The sequence below is a fragment of the Ursus americanus genome, chromosome 34 (genome assembly GCF_024610735.1).
Source record: "Ursus americanus isolate L20-20 chromosome 34, mUrsAme1.1.p, whole genome shotgun sequence".
NCBI classification, from domain to species: domain Eukaryota; kingdom Metazoa; phylum Chordata; class Mammalia; order Carnivora; family Ursidae; genus Ursus; species Ursus americanus.
The window spans coordinates 21,499,230-21,516,547 of NC_142160.1; the positions used below are offsets into that span (position 1 = coordinate 21,499,230).

The 17,318-nt window shown below is 41.7% G+C and overlaps 1 pseudogene; it reads left to right on the forward strand.

The window, feature by feature from the left end:
• Positions 1-1,205: 1,205 nt before the first annotated feature.
• On the forward strand, positions 1,206-11,221 carry LOC148107182 (spermatogenesis-associated protein 31D3-like; annotated as a pseudogene).
• The last annotated feature ends 6,097 nt before the right edge of the window (positions 11,222-17,318 follow it).

Below are 17,318 nucleotides of genomic sequence, written 5' to 3' on the forward strand. Positions count from 1 at the left end.
CTGGGTGTCTAGGGCCAAGACTGATTCATCAGAGAGGGAATGCAGGCGAGTCGAGTAAGGGAATGGTACAGGGCTTAATTTCAATAGTTTATAATCGAAATAATGAAGCCGTAAGGGTTCCAACTATTAAATGACTAGTTAGCATGAGGAGATGAAATAAATACATATAAACCCTCAACAAAAATGACATTATTGTTTAAAATGGATAGAGATGACAGTGGGTATCTTGGTGAAAAGTTAGAAGGTATGTGGGAAAAATACTTTTCATGGAAGTAAGCATAGGTGTCATTAAGAACACCCCAAACGGTACTGCTAAATATAATTGTGCTCATTAGACATTATGCTAGAGGAGCCCACTTCCTAAATCAAGATGAGTTTGGTCCTGTGAGCTGTGATCCAGCACAGTTGCTCTGTAAAATAAAGAAATCTTTAAAAATGTTGGGGGGGAGAAAGGGGATTTGACAGAAGAACAAGGGAGCAGCAGGGTGAGATACTATATGTGTGGAAGAGAAACTATAGGGCATGCTAGCCTAAGAGGGATTTGGGGAAATAAAAGAGTTACTAAAATTTTTTAAGTTGTTTGCCACAAGTCCTGGGCGTGTCATGCCCTTGTCTCCCTCTTTGTCATGCTTTCGGTTCTTTGGTACAGGCTATTCTGCTTTCTCATGCTCTTTGGTGAACTTGGATTCTTTTGTGGAGATATGGGGGATGGGGCTGCTGCTGAGTCTATTTCTGGTTTCATACAGGTAAAAAGGCATAAGGGAGAGCTGCAGCTGAAAGCAGAGTAGAGCTTGGGGATGTAAATCCCTGGGTATAGCAAACCTTCAGCGATGAGGTGAGGTCCAAAGTGAGATCACCACTTGGTAAAAAGGGTCTCAGGTAATATCAGGGTAACAGGTGGAACAAGGAAATTTCACTAAGGTAAATACATGATATGGTGACTGGGTGGAGTAGGAAGGTAGGTTGGAGGCATCTAACAGGTCATGGAAGGATGGACACATCTGCTGGGCTGGATAGTGGGGGAAGGGTTGCATGTGAGTTTCTCTGTCCTGTGTTGTCCCCTCCCCCACACTCAAGAACCTTTGGTGTCTGTACTACAGCTCTGTGATGGGCCTGGAACTCTAGTCTAGAACATGTATTCTCAATGCCCAGCTGCCTCAGGCAGCAGTGCATTTCCAGTGTTGTGAGTCATCTTTGTCTGCACCATGGTGGAACTCCAATTAAACTTGCTAGGTCTTCCCATCCTTGCCTTCCTGTGTGGGGTGGGGCTCCTTCTTCTGGTGCTGTGCTACCTAAAGAAGAAACCGTGTTTACCAACATTTTGCAAACAGAGAGATGTCAATCAGGTAAGTAAAGTAGAGTCTCCCAGAGATATTGAATCTTTCTTTTCAAATAGATGAACTCAAAGCCATCAACTTCCAAATAATGCTTTTGCTGAATCTTACAAATTTTAAGATTCTACTTTATTTTATTTTATTTTATTTTATTTTATTTTATTTTATTTTATTTTATTTTATTTTATTTTATTTTATTTTAAAGTAGTCTCTATGCTCAGTGCAGAACCCAACACAGGGCTTGAACTCATGACCCTGAGATTAAGACCTGAGCTGAGACCAAGAGCCAGATGGTTAACCAATTGAGCCACCTAGGTGCCCCTTAAGTTGTATTTTATTTATGTATTTTTTAAGATTATTTGTGTATTTATTTGACAGAGAGAGAGAGAGAGGGAGAGAGAGCACAAGCAGGGGGAGCAGCAGAGAAAGAGGGAGAAGCAGGCTCCCCACCAAGCAGAGAGCCCGACATGGGGCTCAATCCCAGGACTCTGGGATCACGATTTCAGCCAAAGGCAGACACTTAACCACCTGAGCCACCCAGTGTCCCCCCTCCACCCCTTTAATTGTATTTTAATTTCCATTTGGTTTAAAATATTTTTTTTTCTTGAGTCTTCTTCCTTGACCTGTGTATTAGTAGTGTGTTATTTAATCTAATCTAAACATTTTGGGATTTCCAGCTATCTTTCTGTAGTTGATTTCTAGTTTAATTCTACTATAGTCTGAACATCATACTTTGTGTGATTTCTGTTTTATATTTGTTAAGGTGTGTTTTGTGGCCCTGAATGAGGTCCATCTTAGTGAATGTTCCATGTGAGCTTGAGAAGAATGTGTATTCTGTGGCTGGATGAGGTATTCTATAAATGTCAGTTAGATTAATTTGATTGATGTTGTTGCTTGGGTCAACTATATCTTTACTGTTTTTCTGCCTACTGAATCTGCCCATTTCTGATAGAGGGCTGTTGAAATCAACAATAACAGTGGATTCCTCCATTTTTTTTTGCAATTCTTCCAGTTTTTCCTTACATACTTTGACACTATGTTGTTACATGTGTACATGGTAAGGAATGTTGTGTCTTCTTGGAGAATTGACCTCTTTGTCATTATGCAATGCTCCTCTTTACCCCTGATAATTTTCCTTGTTGTGAAGTCTGCTTTGTCCAAAATAATACAGTTACTCCTGTTTTCTTTTGGTTAGTGTTAGCATGGCATATTTTTCTCTGTCCTTTTGCTTTTAATCTACCTATATCTTTATACATAAAGTGGGTATTTTATAGACAACATATAATAGGGTCTTGTTTTTTTTTATGCACTCTGACAGTCTTCTCTTTTAATTGAATTTAGACTACTTCCATTTAGTGATTTTTAAATATAGTTGGATTAATATCTCTACCTGGTCTGTACTGTTTACAATTCATTATACCTATCCTTCCCCTCTTTTTCTGCTTTTTCTGGTTTTAAACAAGCATTATATATAATTCAATTTTCTCACTTTTGTTAGCATATCAATTATTCTTTCTTTTTTTTTTTTAAAGATTTTATTTATTTATTCGACAGCGATAGAGACAGCCAGCGAGAGAGGGAACACAAACAGGGGGAGTGGGAGAGGAAGAAGCAGGCTCATAGCAGAAGAGTCTGATGTGGGGCTCGATCCCATAACGCCGGGATCACGCCCTGAGCCGAAGGCAGATGCTTAACCACTGTGCCACCCAGGCGCCCCCAATTATTCTTTCTTAAAAATATTTTAGTGGTTGTTATAGAGTGTGTAATATACATTTAAAACTACTCTAAGTCCACTGTCATATAATGCTATACCACTTCATAGTTAGGCAGGAGTGTCCAATTCCTCCTGTTCCATGTAACATTGATGCCATTCATTTCACTTATTCATATACTATAATCACCCAACACATTATCATTATTATTATAGGTCAATTGAGAATAAGATGAATGAAAGTTTTATTTTATCTTCATTCATTCCTTCTCTTCCTTTCCTTTATGTAGATTGGGAGTTATTTTCCTTCTCCCCAAAGAACTTCTTTTAACATTTATTGCAGGGAGGTCTGTTGCTGATGAATTCCCTGTTTTTATTTGTCTGAGTTTTTATTTGTATTTCACTTTTGCAGGATAATTTCACTAGAAATAAAATTTTGGATTGGTATTTTTTTCTTTTAACTCTAAGTATTTCACTGCAATGTCTTACTTGCATGCTTTATGATAATAGGTCATAATTCTCACATTTTTTTCCTCTAGAGGTATGGTTTTTATTTTCCTCTGGATTCTTTCAAAATTTTATCATTTGTTTTCCTACAGTTTGAATGTGGTGTGTCCAGGTATAGACTTTTTAGTTTCCTGCTTGGTGTACTCTGAACTTCCACAATGTGTGGTTAATCTGTCATTAATTTTGGAAAATCTTGGCCATTATTACTTAAACCATTTGTTTCTGTTCTTTCTTCTCCTTCTGGTATTCCAATTACATATATGTTACACATTTTGAAACACAGTTCTTGGATAACACAGATTTTAGCATTAAAAAATTCTTTTTCTCTTTGTATTTCAGTTTGGAAACTTTCTAGTGACATTTATGCAAACTCATTTATTCTTTCCTTGACCATATGCAACCTACAGATGAGTCAATCAAAGGCATTCTTCATTTGTCAGAGTGCTTTAGGTTTCTAACATTTCTTTTTGATTCTTTCCTAGAATTTCCCTCTTCTGCTTACATTCCTCATCTGTTTTTGTATGTTGTCTACCTTTTCCATTAGAGCCCTTAACATAATAATCATGGTTATTTTAGATTCGACATATAAGAATTCTGAAATCTGTGTCATATCTGAATGTGCACCTGACTCTTGGTTTGTCTATTCAGATTGACTTTACTTGTCTTTTAGCATGCCTTGTAATTTTTCTTTGAAAGCCAAAAATAATGTATTGGGTAACAGGAACTGAAGTAAACAGACTTTTAATGTGAAGTCTTATGTTAATCTCATTAGGTGTTGCGCTGTGTTTAATATTTACTGTAGCTATACATGTTAGAGGCTTCAGTTTCCTCTAGTGTCCCTGTTCTTGTCTCCCCTAGTGTCTTTAGGTTTCCCTAAATCTCTCTATATAGAACCTATACCTTGCAGCTCTTTTTAGCTATGATCCTGTTACTACACTGGAGCCCAGTAAATACTGTAGTAATGTGTTGGGGGAGGGATATGATTAAACATCTGTCTTTTAAAGGGCTTATGTCCCTGGATTGTGATGTTCACAAGTGTTTAGAAGGGGCTGCTGTAATTGGGTAATTTACCTTCTCCCATGTGTCATAAGGCTCTGGTAGGCTTTTCCCCTGCTGAGTAGGCTTCTGTTATGGAGAACACTCTGGGAATATTTCACAATGCTTTCGAAATGGTTACCTTTCTCTCCAACTCTACACTCCCCTGGTAGAAACACAAGCTTTTTTTTTTTTTTTCCTTTCTCTTTCTTTCTTCTTTCTTTCTTTCTTTCTTTCTTTCTTTCTTTCTTTCTTTCTTCCTCTTTCTTTCTTTCTTTCTTTCTTTCTTTCTTTCTTTCTTTCTTTTTCTTTCTTTCTTTCTTTGTAGCTCTTTACTGTGAGAACCAGGGGGGAACAGTTCCTGGTAATAAAACCCATAAATAAGTGGGGGCCCCCATTAGATTGTGACCCCAGGAAATTCTCACTCTCATGCTAGCCCATATGCATCCTCCAGCAATTTGTCAAAGTGTGTATTTAAGTGTTTCCTACCAGAAGAGCAGTGCTGAGCCTCCAGTGGCTTCTGTTCCAGGTAAGCTAATCCTAACAAGATTTTCCACATTGCCACTCTCTGAACATTTGGCGTAGTGGTTTTCCACTATGGTTCCAAGAAAAGCCATTGATTTTTAGTTTGTTCAGCTTTTTGCTTCTTTCACAGAGTGAAGTGATGACTCTCAGGCTTTTTAAATGTTAGAGCTAGAACCAGAAGTTGCCCTTCAGAGAATGATTCTTTATTTTCCTGCTCCTCTTCTCACATTTATAAATAAGTTTGGTAGGATCAGAAAAACACCTAAAATGGGAAGTCTAAGGAAAGAGTAGACATTCACTCCTCTAGGAAAGAGATCTGGCAGGGCTAAGGGTTAAGGAATGACTAAAGTTTCTACTTCAAACTCACAGGCTATCTGGATGTGGTGGTGGGTCTTGGGTAGTCCTGGATTCGGTTATTTGGATAGCATGGAATCTGTAAGAGAACAAAGTTTCCCAGCAGTTGATCATGAGTCACATTCCCATGTCAGGCATCACTTGATCAAGCCTTCCCTCATGTTGCATTGATCAGGAGAACAGTGCTGAGCCTCTGAGAAGAGACTGGGCTCTGAGTTATGCCCTAGGATACAGGGTCCTACCTGAGGGAGCACAGATGTGACTATGTGGCTTCAGTTTCTATGTCCTCATTGAACAGAGGACTTCAGACTGAGAATATCAAGTGTGGACCTCACAGACAAAACCCTCCTTTGAGTTTTTCAAATAAGTAAATCTTGAAAACATTCTATCACCTTTAAAAATTGATAAAAGCAAGGAACACAAAGTTATGTTAATTAAAATAAAGTTCTACTATTCTTGAATAAAGAATGTCTCCATTTCTGAGAGAAGAGTGAAAGAGATGAGTCCCAACCTGTCATTCTTTTATTTTTGTTCTAGCATCAGGACAGAGCCAAGAGGAGGAGGAAAGGTGGGACCCTGAAAGGTAAGGTTCTGCCTATTCCACCTGAGCCCTCCAAGGGTGACCATTTCTGTCCTTTCCATGATGGCCCAAGTCCATTATCTCTGAGGAGGTCAGCTGCTAGACACAGTCCCTCTCAGAAAACAGAGGCCTCAGAGGAAAGGCTCATGGAAAGGCAGTCAGAGCACAAAACCCTTCTCAGATTCCCTGCTCTGCCCATCTCTGAGCATGAAGCAGTGATGGATCTTGGCAATGGGTGCTGTCCAGTAGGTGGCCTTGTGAGAGGTCAAGAGTCAGAACTTCTGTGTCTTGACTTTGTGAAAGACCTGTGACATCATGGATACTCAAATTCCTCACTGAGGTACTCACTGACCTATGTTTCTCATAGGGTGATTTTCAGTGTCAGTTGGGATACATAATGCATAAAGAAGCCCATTGTGAGTGATAAAACAATATAACTCTTATATTTGTCATTGATCATGTGACCTTATATCCTAATTCTTGGAGCTCTCCAAGTTCAATCTACCAAGGGTATCACTTAAAGGACACCCTACTCAGCCTCTTATAAGATCTCTTGCTTCTATCTTCACCATTGTCCTTGTTTCCCAGTTGGAGAACGTGCCAGAGCAAAGTAGAGGGGGCAAGAGAGGTGCTTTCTCTTCTGTATAGGTGACTAAACATTACCTTCTTTTCTCTACCTCCATAGCACAGTCCATGAATTTCTAGAGCCTTAAGGAAGCCTGGCATTGACGTGGGATGGAAAATTCTCAGAGTCAGAATGTGAAAGTCTTGGGGATGTAGGTGGGGGGGGGGGTCTACCTTTACCAGACCTGCAAAGGTCACATATATTTGTTCTGGTCCTGGCTATGGCTTTGTATCTTCTGTCTCCTGATTCCCCCTGGGCCGGCATCATGATACCATCCCCTTTTTCAACTGTTATGTCCAGACCCCTTCTGTGAGGTGTGTAATAGCACAACTGGTGAGGTCAGTCGGCTGCTGTTCCCAGCGGCCCTGGAAGATGCTACTCCCTCTGTGATCCCTTTGACTTCCATAGCTCCTGTGACTGACTCATGATTCACTTTGTACCCTGACTTCTCAGCAGTTGCTCCAGGAAACCTAGTATCAGCTCTTTGCCTGAGCCTTCCCCACCACCCCCACCATCCTCTCACCTAACCCAATGACCCCTTTAGCTGACTTTTTCATACCCTAACCCCCTAGTCACTCCCTGCCACTAGAGCCAAAAGCCTTCGATTCTGAATTCCCAGTGAACCATTCCATTCCCAAACCCCCTGCCCTTCCACCTCTCCTACTACGTGACATTCAGAAAGGGGATCCTGTTGTCCAAGGGGATCCTATTGTCCAAGAGGCCAGTTTACCTTTGAATACCATTTCCCCTCTTGACCCTACCATTTCACAAGATATCAACCTAATCCCAAATCTGTCCCAGACAAGGAATCCCACTGATTCATTTGCTTGTCATCATGCACCATTAACCCTGTCTGGTTCACCACGACCACATGGCACTTCAGCTGTGACTCAATCTAAATTGATTTACATCTCACTGAGGCCTCTTCCTGAAAAGTCATCTCCAGATAGTCCTGGTGGGTTGTCCACTTATGTTCCAACAATCAGAGGTGGTAACTGTTCAAGCCCATCAATTTCAGAATTCTCCTGTTGGCAGGCTCATGCCAAGAACATGCTCCACCCCACACTATCATACTCCTATTTTCAGCAAGAGCAAATTTACCTCCATCTACCAGAAACTTATGTCTGGAGAGACTCTGCTACTAAGCACAAGGAGGCCAGTGGGCTTTCTTTCCCTGGCGCTAACTTCCAGGCACTCTTGGAGAGACAAATGAAAAAGAGAATGGCTTTCCAGATTTTAGAGAAGAAAGTATTTTCCAAACAAATATGGTCAGAATACCGATGGACATCTTTAGGGAATTCACTGCAGCCATTTGATGTACAGGTCACCACAGCCCCCAAAACTGGCTGGGACACTGAAGGCAAACCAGAGCAGCTGCGTATTTATCAGCAGCTCCTCTATGTCAAGTATTTGGGGGAAAACTTGCATCAGAAATATAGCCAGCTCTTCTGGGGTCTTCCCTCTTTGCACAGTGAGTCCTTAGTGGCCACTCTCTTATTTTGTAGCAGTACTTCCCCACTAGAGTCTCACATTGTCTTATTCAATGGAATTCATAACCTTTGCAGTCAAAATGCAAGATCAAGCATCTCCACCACTTCCTCATTCCCATTCCCTTCCTCTCCCCAGTGTACATCCCCAATTCTTGCCTCAAACCCTGTCCCAATCCCAGCCCCTACCTTTCACTCAGGTGAATCCCCGGGCCCACTTTCAATCCTGCCTCCCAAACATACCATCTTCTTCTTCATCCCAGAAATAGGGACTGTGGAAGGTCTTTCCATAGATCCAAGAATGAGTTAGACTCTCATATCTTGAATGAAAATCAACACCTGGAATGGCATGTGTTACAGAAGTAACAGTAAAGTTTGTGGGGTTTAGTCCCCGTGTTCCAGAAGAAACCATTTGTCCTCGACTCCCAATCTTCCACTGGTTAGCTGGTCATCCCATGCCCAGGTACCAGTCTCCATCCTTTCTGTCCATTTTCATATCACCTGTGAACTTCAGGAGACCCTGGAGTTACACAGTCCAAGGAAGGTAATCCCATGCTGGTGCCTCCATGTCTATAGAAATCTAGAGTCCCTAGCATTGATGGACTGTCAGTGTAAATTAACAGAATTCTCTCAGCAAAAAGGCAGACATGTTCACTCACAATTCTTTGAGCTTCAGGGCCATAGTAGCAAGGATCTAGCAAAGATTGAACTGAGTCTCCCAGGAAGTTTCCATGAGAGGATCCCAACAAATTTCCAGCTATGTAAGGATATGAGGAGGAATCTTGGGTATATCCTAGAGAAGAGCCCAGAAGAAAGCCCACAAAGGTTCTCAGAATGCTACCTAGGGAAGGGTTTGAGGGCTGCCTAGGAGACAACAAGTAATTGTGTGTATGTCATTCAAGGAATTACTCAGGGAATGAATTATTAAATGTCTCAAGGAACGACACAGACCAAAATCAAATGAAAAGCATTCTTAGATTACACATGAGCAAGAAGTTTTGGCAGATCACTGCGGGTAGGATTCCTATAGGTGTGTGTGATTCATGGCTGGCTGATGACAATACATTGCCTTATTCTAGGAGTTCCCAGACTACTATGGAAAATACAAATTCAAAAAAGAATACAGTGGGTGGTTTTGCTGCCAGATCACCACTCTAGACCTTTCTTTTCTTGATCCCAATACATGAGAGGTGATAGAGGTCCATATTATAAAATTTCACAAGAGTCAGAGGTAGGGTATACTCCTCAGGGATCTTGAATTCATAAAATTTTATATGTTGAGAGAAGCCAAAACATGGCCTCTTCCCCAATTTGACTTTCCCTCCTCAGCCATGCATCTTTCTGGAGTGGATTACAAGGCTGAGTTTTTTAAACCACTTGAGGGAAGCTCTAAAACTCTTTTGGGAGACAGGGTGAGAAGAACAAACTCAGTCCCCATACTGGATTGTCCTCTTCCTGCTATGTCATCTGTGGACAATGACACTCTGACAATCACACTCTGACACTGACCATAAGCCTGCAGAGTATATCCAGATAGCTGAGTGTGGCAGCCAGACTTTTCAGCCCCTTACACACAGCATCAGAGCTCAAATCAGACCCAGTGAGATTGTACCAGACAACACATGTGGCCCAGAGGTTTCCACAAGGCAAGCTGGGGCTGGACGTGAGCCAAGGGATGAGAATGTGAGTTCCAGCAACAGAGTAGAAATGGTTCAGGGCAAAGTGATGGTAGAGAAGAATTTAGAACAGTTTGCCGTGTCCAACCTGTCCAGAGATATATTCGACACCGAGGAGCTCTGTACTCAATCTTGTGACAACTTGACAGCCAGTGAGTTGGGAAGCTCCAAAATGTTAAATTTCAATATGAGTAAGGTGGAAACTGCCCTGGCCACTGAAGATCCCTCAGCAAAAATACTGGCTCCCCAGGATTCTAAACTATCAGACCTGAAAGGACAGCTCCTTAGTGAGTTAAAGTTTAAATTGGGGAGTGAGGAGCATGACCAGGCTCGAGGATGTCCCACTGACATGCCCTTCACTTCAGATAGCTTGACTTCCAAGGCTTCACTGACTCAGTCCCAGAGTGGCTGCAGCAGGGACATGGAAGCATCCCAGGTGCTGCATGTCCAAGTGGAGGACAGCAGAATTAGCATGGATCAGCAGCAGGAGTCCTGGGACTCTAAGCTGGTCTTCTGTAAGTGCCAGCCTAAGAATTCCCCACAAAGAAAAAGTGCAAAGAAAGTGAGACCTCAGGGTTCCAAAGCAGGAAAATGTAGAAGTGAGGACTCAGGAGTAGGGACATTTGTAGGCAGAAAGGAGAGCCACCATGTTGAGGACAGAAAATTAGAGAATCCTTCCCCATCTCTGTCACAGAATGAACAGTTTCCTCCTGAAAGTTACTTCAGAGAAAAGATGAGGCAACTTTTTCAGTGGATGAATTCCAAGGAAAAAATCGCAGGGCAGCAGGCAAGTCCCCAGCAAAAAGCCAAGTTCATGTCAACCTTAGAGCAGCATCAAGAGCCAGTTGAAAGTGTGGCTACTTTCATGAATGATGGGTCTCCTGAAGCATACAGGCTCATGACTACCATTGGGAAGATCCTAGAAGAGAAGCTGGCATGTAGGTATGGATCTGAGGCCTCAGAGTTAAGCCAGCAGCAGGAGGAACTACAGTTCCAGGGAGGGCCTGGCAAGAGACATCCTTCCAACCATCGGGCTCTCTCTGACCCACAACAAAAGAAATGGGCAAGTATCAAGTCCTGCAGCCAAGAAGCTGTCTGTGCTGACCAGAACCGTCTTACAAGTGTCGGACAGAGCAGAGACAGGGTCAGACATCCCCGGAAAGTTGTGACCTTCAAGGACCAATTATTTAGCCAGAGTCAACCCCCTTCTTCTCTGCCCTCCGGGGAGTCTGTGTCTCATTCAAGCCGCACCTGTGTGCATCAAGTACGCCAGGCCCCTTTGGCCACCAGGGGTGACCCTGATGAAAGTACTGTGTTTAGCAATTTGACTCTTCTACTCAAGCAGAAAATGCTTCTCCAGCACTTCCAGGGAGAAAAATTCCCCTAAAGGAATCATTTAGTCCTTGTTGAGAAAGCCTCACAGTTTTCATGAAAATATATCCTCTGATGAGTACAACCTTCAGCACAACCAAGAATATTAATCCCCAATAAATATTTCTTCTAATAGAGAGTGGTATTTTCTGTCTGCTGCACTGGGACTGGGGCATGGGCTTGTTCTTCGGGAAACGAAGAAGTGCATTTAACTCTTACTGATTTCCTCTTTTGGCTTCTACAAGTGCACCAGTCCCTTGTAAGAAGCTGGACAGTGGTCTTCTCAGTTTTATCCTGGGGTCCTTTATTTGACCCTGCTCAGATGTCCTATATTAAAAACATTTAATTTTTTCTTTTTGTAGAAAGTATAAAAAGCTTACTCTGAAAACCTTCATGCCTTTACAAAGTGAACCCTTAAAGTCTAGAACTTGGTTCAAACTCTCTTTTCATCTGCTCCCAAACTATCTGTAGGGTGGGATGAGTTACTATGTCACCTAGGCCTCCTCTCCTGGAGGCTACTCAGGGCTTATTAGGGCCCAATGATACCATTTCAGCAAGACAGTATATGGGATTGTCTTTGAGCATGAAGACAGTACCTCCAGGGATATTGCCAGGCATGTTGTCCTGCCCTTGCAGACATGCAACATTTTACACCAAGGTTACAGTAATTTAGGACTGCATTAATTATCTATTGTTGTGTAACGGATACTACAAAATTTAGTGACTTAAAAAATACACAATTATTATTTTACACTTTTTGTGGGTCAGAAATTTGGGTGAGGCCTACCTGGATTTTCTGCTTCAAGGCTGCAGTTAAGGTGTCAGCTGAGGCTACATTCTCATCTGAAGGGTTGACTGGGGAAGGACCAACTCCTGTACCCATTCACACAGGTGTTGGCAAGATGCAGTTTCTCAAAGCCTGTTGGACTGAGATCCTCAGTGCTAGCTGGCTCTTGGCTGGAGCTGGCTGGTTCCTTGTCATGTGGACTTCTCCAACATGGCAGCTTACTTCATCGAAGCAAGGAGAGAGTTTGCAAATGCGAGAGAAATTACAATCTTTTGTAAACTAATAACATAAATGACATCCCATTGCCTTCCCTTTATTCTATTAGTCAGAGGCAAGTTACTAACTCTAGCCTATGCTCAAGGGGAGGGATAATTACACAAGGGTGGGAACATCAGGAAGTGGGGATTATTGGGATCTTCTTAGAAGTCTTCCTAATGTACGGGTTTCTTCTTGGACACCCTACTCAGTCTGGTGAAGCAAAAGTAGCCAAAGTTGCCAAGTGGATCTTTGTCCTCATTCATATCCAAGTCAGCAAGGTCAAAGCTGTTTAATAGCTAAATGGAGTGGCGGCTGTAAGTAAACATCAAAGATAGTCTTTGGTTTAAAATCTAATTTGTCTGATATAAGGATTGACACCCCAGCTTTCTTTTGATATCCATTAGCATGCTAAATGGTTTCCACCCCCTCACTTTAAATCTGGAGGTGTCTTTGGGTCTATAACGAGGCTCTTGCAGATAGCATATCGATGGGTCTTGCCTTTTTTATCCAATCTGACTGTGTCTTTTGATTGGGGCATTTAGCCCACTTACATTCAGGGTAACTATTGAGAGAGATGAATTTAGTGCCATTGTATTGCCTGTAAGGTGACTGTTACTGTATATGGTCTCTGTTCCTTTCTGGTCTATGTTACTTTTGGGCTCTCTCTTTGCTTAGAGGACCGACCCCTTTCAATATTTTTTGTAGGGTTGCCTTGGTGATTGCAAATTCTTTTAGTTTCTGTTTGTCCTGGGAGGTTTTTATCTGTCCTTCTGTTTTCAATGACAGCCTAGGTGGATAAAGTATTCTTGGGTGCATATTTTTCTCCTTTAGTACCCTGAATATATCATGCCAGTCCTTTCTGGCCGGCCAGGTGTCTGTGGATAAGTGTGCTGCCAATCTAATGTTTCTACTCTTGTAGGTTACAGACCTCTTGTCCTGAGCTGCTTTTGGGATTTTCTCTGTCTCTGAGATTTGTACGTTTTACTATTAGATGTCAGGGTGTTAACCTATTTTTATTGATTTGGAGGGGGTTCTTTGTGCCTCTTGGACTTGGATGCCTGTTTCCTTCCCCAGGTTAGGGACATTCTCAGCTATAATTTGCTCCAATATACCTTCTGCCCCTCTCTCTCTTTCTTCTTCTTCTGGGATCCCAATTATTTTTATATTGTTTCACTTTATGTTATCACTTATCTCCCGAATTCTCCCTTCATGATCCAGTACTTGTTTATCTCTTTTTCTTAGCTTCTTTATTCTCTATTATTTTGTCTTCTATATCACTAATTCTCTCTTCTGCCTCATTTATCCTAGCAATTAGAGCCTCCATTTTTTATTGCATCTCATTAATAGCCTTTTTGTCTTGACTTGGTTATATTTTAGTTCTTTTTTTCTCCCGAAAGGGACTCTCTAGTGTCTTCTATTCCTTTTTCAAGCCCAGCTAGTATCTTTATAATCATTATTCTGAACTCTGTCCTGACATCTTAACATCTTACTTATGTCCATATTGATTAGGTCCCTGGCAATAAGTACTGCTTCTTGTTCTCTTTTTTGAGGTGAGTTTTTCCATCTTGTCATTCTGTCCAGCAAAGAACAGATGATTGAGAAAACAAAATACTAAAATGGCAACAACAACGACAGAGAAATATATGCTAAACAAATCAGACGAAACCTGAAACTTAAAAAAAAAAAAAATTAAAAATTTAAAAAATACCCCCCACCCAAAAAACAAAGTTAATATAATCAGACAGGTTGACAGAACACAGGAATACATTGGATTCTGTATTTGTTCTGCATGCTGGAAAACTAGATCTCAATATTGTAAAGAAGGAACAACTTATATGTGTACAAAAATAAAATTGAATATAATGAAAGGATAGATTGTACGTATAAAAATGAAAATTAAAGGAAAAAATAAGAAACAAAAAAAAGGGGGGGGGGAATATACACATACAGGTGAAAAGAACAGAGCAATGTACCATATCCTGAGTGCATTTTGTTTGGTTTGTTAGAAGAAACTACATCATAATATTTAAAGAAGGAAAACCTTATATATTTACAAAAATAAAATTAAATACATTGAAAGAATAGAATATATCTGTAAAGATGAAAATTAAAAAAGACTTTAATAACACAAGAAAACCAAAGAACCCAACCAAAACAAAAAACTAAAGAAGGAGGAGGAGGAGGAGGAACAGGAGGAAAAGAAAAAGAGAATATGATCAGATAGGTGAAAGGGACAGAGCCATACACTCCATTCTGGATGTATTTTGGTCTGTTAGAAGAAACTGTATCCCAAAATTGTACGGAAAGAAAAACTGACGTATTTACAAAAACAAAATTAAATAGAGTGAAAGGATATAATGTAACTGTAAAAATGAACATTAAAAAAGATTTAAAAAAAGAGTTGATAAAAGAGAAATTGTTTGAAAAAAAGAAAAAAAATTAAAATGGAAGGAGTAAAGAATGTGGGAAAGAAACCATGAATTCTATGTGCTGTATTCCCCTAGCATTGGAGTTCTACAGTTCTCAACGTTAGGCAAACTTGGTCTAGGCTGGACGTTCTTGGGGATCTTCTGGGGGAGGGTTCTGTTGCATTGATTTTCATGTGTGTCTGCCATTGGCAGAAGTGCACCACCCTTGCAGGGGGCCAGACTAAGTAATCTGCTGGATTGCTGTATGTGGCTTTTGTTCCCTGAGGTCCTTCCTTGCAGGTTTAGAGGATGAGAATGAAAATGATGTCCTCCCAATCCTCAGCCCTGGAGCTGAGAGCTTGAGTGCGCCCTCAGGAAAAAGCAGTCAATTGCTCTGGTCAACCTGGTCTCTGTCTGCTCTCTCTGCTCACCCAGCCTGTGACTGACAGTTCCTATTTCAGGCATGGGACCCCATTTCAAGTCTCCAAACCCTGCAGATTCTTGTGGTGCACAGCCATCCCGCTCCCCCCAGGGTGGGGGGAAAAGGGGGGGTGTCTTCCCCGTTCTGCTGCTTGCTGGACCCCTGCTCCAGGAGCAGTCACCTGACCAATGCCACGGTTTGCGGTTTATGGCAACTCCAAGCTGAGAGTCCACTCCTGGGCTCATTTAGCACAGCTGGCTTCCCAGTTCTGATGCCCGGGAACTCGCCACACTCAGGCACCCCCATTCTTTCTGTGACCCTGGGGATCCTGAGACCACACTGCCCGACTTAGGATTCTGCCTGCTTTGCCACCTGGGCACCTTTCAGACAGGGACGTCCTTCACCGGAGTCGACTTCTGAAAGTTCTGATTTTGTGCTCTGCTGGTCTATCACTTGCTGGTAGCTGGCTGACGGAGGCTCCCTCCCATATATCACCTCGGATTCACTTCTCTGCTTCTCCTACCTGGCAGAAAGTGGTTAGTTTTCCATTTGTAGAGTTGCAGCTATTCTTTTCTTAGATCTCCCCTTGATATCTTAGGTGTTCAGAATGATCTGATAGCTATGTAGCTGAATCCCTGGGACCAGACAGGACTAAGGTCTCTTACTCCTCTGCCATCTTGGACTCCAATCTCAAAGTAGATTTGTTAATCCCATTTTATAGAAGGGCAACCTGAAGGACAGAGAAGGTACTATATATTTAGTGGGCTAGCATGGAAGAGGGAGCCAGGGATGGGGAGCCCCCTTATGCTGGGAGGAATTATTTGGATATAAATGACAGCAAATATAATTTAACTGACTTAAAAAAAGAACCTGTTGACTTAGGTACCTGAAAAAGTCTGGGAATAAGGTGGCCTAAGGCAGGAGGGCTCATGCTGGGGCTCATTTGTTGCCTTCAAGATTCACTTTCTATCCATTTCTTGGCTCTGTATTCTGGACTGACTTGGTGTCTGACAATTTTGTAGTTTTGAGTGTATCTTTTAAGCTTTAAGCAGAGCTAAAAATGGGTTGTCTTTTTCAGTAGTCCCTGCAAAAATTCTATTGTGCCTTATTGGCTCCAGCTGGGTCATATGCCCATCCCTTACCAATCATAAAGCATAAATTTATCTTTTGGCCAAAAGCATAAAATTATCCTTTGGCCAAGCCTGAGTTATAGATGCATTCTTAAAATAGGAGTGTTAGAGAAAGACAACTCCACCTGCATATCGACTGAGACTGAGAATGGGGTTAGTTCCCTGGAGGTCAACACAGGGAGTGTTTCCAGAAGGTGAGTGAATGCTAGTATCAAAACAAAAACAGATGTCTACTCTTTCTCTTTCTCACTGCCCATTTCTGCTTTCTTGTCCAGAGTTATGCCATGACTAAAGCTTGGAGTTGCAGGAAATGCTCATTCTGTGGAGACTTAGGGATAGGAAAGAGGTAGGTTGTGGCCCAGGAGAGGAACTTGAAGTAGGAGGAATCAGTCAGAGTCCCCAACATCCATGTGGATAGACTATCCAATAATCTGTCCTCTCACTGTCTACCCCTTCTCATCCTTGAGCCCTCTACCTCCATTCCAGTTTAGTTATGGCCATACCCTAGAACTTATCACCAGGAACACTTCTGCCATCTGAAAAGACAGTCTGACATTCCACCCGATTTTATCCTTTCAGCTTAAGCCCTCAGTATGCCAATTCTTCAACCTCTTCAGAACTACAAGACACTTTATACATCTCCCTGTCCATCTGACAATGTTTTGTCTCATTTCCTCCCTCTCCAAGGAAAACTTCATAGTTCATCACTTAATTCGAAACCTAAATAACTTTGCTTTCAACAGCCTTTCATCTGCCATGGCTGGCCAAAGTCAGTTGCGTCTTTTTTAGACCAGTCTTCTAATAAGGGGATGATTCCTCTAGGAAGAAATCAACGTAAGTATCTTGATGGCACCATAAATATTCTATAATAATGGTCAGCTTCAACACTGCCTGAAAACAACGCATTAGTTCCTTCAGTGTTTACTGCGTATTGGTATTCTAAACATTAGGAGCACGCCAGCGAAGGAAACCAAGCTCCCTGTCTTGGTGGAGCTCATACGCTTGTTCCTTAGTCAATTCTCTTGCCTAAGTGCTCAAAACAATTTCACTTTCCTACAATTTCTCCACACTCCTCACTCTTTGAGCATGTGTGCTGGACCACAACAGGG